Raw genomic sequence first — 3,249 nt, 5'->3', positions numbered from 1 at the left:
GGAATTTTCTCCGAGGCAATAGGCGGACTAACATGCCTGATACTAATTCCACACCATCGCTAAAAGAGTGGGAAAATTATTTTTTTAAGTTGTCGACTTCGCACGACTCTAACAGTGTTGTGTTGCAATTAGATGACAGGTTGAAGAATTTTTCAAATGATTACAGGATTTCTGAGGATATGTTACGTAGAGCAATCAAAACGTTAAAGGCGCAGTCGGCTAAGGATCATGATGGCGTATTTGCTAATCACCTTAAACTTGCTCCTTCTTCTTTTTTTATTGCTCTACTGGCATTTTTCAACCTTTTACTTATTACTGGTTTAGTACCATCGTCATTCTATATTGGCATAGTTACGCCTATTCCTAAGAGCGGGAAAAAAGACTTGTCATCTTGTAGTTCCTGGAGGCCAATTACTAGGGGTTCTATGATTGGGAAAGTGTTTGAGTTGTGTTTGAAGGATCTTCTTGAAATTCTTGACGCTGGTTCTAATCAAGTTGGTTTCAAGAGAGGTTTGGGATGTGACCACGCCACAAAACACATAAACAAAAAAAAATTGTTGCTTCTCCTAAAAAGCAAAGCTCGACCGTGGGGAAGGTAGAGAAAACAAAATCCTTAAAACAAAAAAATTCAATTTGTAACTGGATGCATCTTTCAGCAAAGTTATTGAAGAAGCTCGCTTCTTCAATCTCTGGTCAACCGTTATACGCCCTCTTGATTGACATCAAAGGGGCCTTTGATAACATTTCTCATGCATCTGCACTGCTCGCTTTAATCCATGCTGGATTGCCCCTAGCTGTCATTCGAGTCCTTCGCTCTTGGTATTATGGATTAAAGATCCGTATTTGCCCGAGTTCGTCTTCATCTCAGTCCAAATTAACTCAAGTGGGTAGAGAAATTAGACAAGGAGGATTTATTTCTCTTTATATATTCAATTCCTGTTTAGCTACTGCCCTTAATTCTCTTTCCTGCTCTTTTGTTTCATTATCTCGAAATATGTCTTACATTGCATATGCTGATGACATTATCCTTCTAAGCCGGTCCAAGTCTAGTCTTGTTTCTAATTTTAATATTTTAATTAATTGTTTAAAAGGTTTGGGCCTTTCTATTAGTTTAGAAAAATGTCAATTTTTTGTTGTAAATTGTTTAGAGGATTATGTCAGGGCGACTCTCGATTGCGGCAATGGTGTTATTTTTCAGTCGTCGCCAATAGTCACTTATTTGGGATTACCATATGCTGCTTCGAAACGAGATTTTAAACCAGTCCTGGTTCAGCATGTTCAGATGAAACTACGCAAGGCATTTGGTCTTTTAATTCGTTTTCGGGGTCTTTACCGTCGGGACGTCCTTGGTCGTATGTATAGCGCTGTTGCTCTGCCTCACGTATTGTTCCCGTCCCTCCTCTTCCCTAATTTCAGACCTTCTGATCTTTCGCCCATTAAAATTTCTTATTTTAAATTTTGTAAATTTTTACTTGGTTTCCCCCTTTCTTTTAGTAACACTGAGATTGTTTTTAAGCTTAAAGTGAAGGATCCTGTAGTCTGTATAAAGAAAAAATATAAAACATTTGAAGATAAGGCGAAAATTAACCTTTTAGGCCACAATTTATTTCCGTTTTTTAGTGACAGTTCTGGCTCTTGATGATTTATAGGCTAAATTATTTAGCAAGTGTTTTTGTATCTTTCTTTTCTTCTCTTTTTAAGTGTTTGATCAATATTTGATAGGTTTTCATTGTAAGTGTTATCATTTGTCTTTTCTTTATATTATATTGTAGCGTACTCCTCATTTTTTGAGGGAAATAAAGAAAATAAAATAAAATAAAAAAAATAATCGATTTTTATCTCCTACTAAAGTTAGTGCATTTACGAATGTCCACATCGTGAAACATTTTGAAAACCCCATTTTCCTTGACGAAATATTCAGCACTCTCCAAAAATTCAGTAGTTGTGGATGCACTGGGGGAGAGTTACTTTAAGCTTTGAAACTTAAGTTGAGTTTCAAAGTTGAGTTGAGTTTTGAATATTTTGAAGAAAGACTCTTCGGGTAAATTTGGAGACAACAGAGGGCCAATTTTATCCTGACCTTTCCACAGTTGATTTTATCATTTTCTTTATCGTCTAGATAAAGGAAACTCCTTCATCTAGATGGTGAGCGATTGAAGGACTTTTTTCTCCTATTACAGAAATATTTTGAATTAAAAGTGGATAATTGTGTCCTTGTGCTTACCATTCCTAGTGGGAGACATTCTTCCAAGATTAGTATAGGTTTGAAATCCTAGTTCCTTAAAAAATTGTGAAAGTAGAACATTAGGACTGACTTTTCAATGCTTCAGGGCTTCTTGCTTTGTAATCTTTTAAATGTACAGTTTTTCTAGGGGTGGGCAGATAAAAGCAACTGCAATTAAAAAAGATAGATGATTATTCGAAGGATTTGTTATATTGTATTTCAATGCAATTGTGAAAACTGCTCAAAAAAAAAAAAACTACGAGCCTTTAACTTTTGTGCTCTAAAGTACGATTTCAGCACAAATTAGATCAAAAAGTTACAAGACCAAAAATTATTAGGTGGCCATTTGATTTATGATGTCGAAAATACACATAAGTATATATACAACTACTATTACTCTACATAGACCACCACAACATTTCTTTAATCATAATCAAACAGTTCGTGGTAACGAACTGTAGAAAGGAGTGACCCGGTTCAATAGTAACCGTAACTCAAAAAACGGAATTTTTTATAACAATAGTGACATCAAAAGAATCGCATTTTAATGCTAATTTTAAATATATACGTTTCATTAAATTTAGACTTACCCATCAAAAGCTATGAGCCTGAGAAAATTTGCCTTATTTTAGAAAAAAGGGGGAAAACCCCTTAAAAGTCATAGAATCTTAATGAAAATCACACCATCAGATTCAGCATATCAGATCAGAGAACCCTACAGTAGAAGTTTCAGGCTCCTATCAACAAAAATGCGGGATTTTGCATTTTTTGCCACAAGACAAATCACAAATGCGTGTTAATTTGTTTGTTTTTTTGTTTTTTCTCCCAGGGGTGATCGTATCGACCCAATGGTCCTAGAACGTCGTGAGATGGCTCATTCAAACGTAAATTAAAAGTTCTAGTGTCCTTTTTAAGTGACCAAAAAACTGGAGGGCACCTAGGCCCCCTCCCACGCTCATGTTTTCCCAAAAGTCACCGGATCAAAATTCTGATATAGCCATTTTATTCAGCATAGTCGAAAAACC

The sequence above is a fragment of the Artemia franciscana genome, chromosome 2 (genome assembly GCF_032884065.1).
Source record: "Artemia franciscana chromosome 2, ASM3288406v1, whole genome shotgun sequence".
NCBI classification, from domain to species: Eukaryota; Metazoa; Arthropoda; class Branchiopoda; order Anostraca; family Artemiidae; genus Artemia; species Artemia franciscana.
This window is presented reverse-complemented; position numbering follows the sequence as displayed.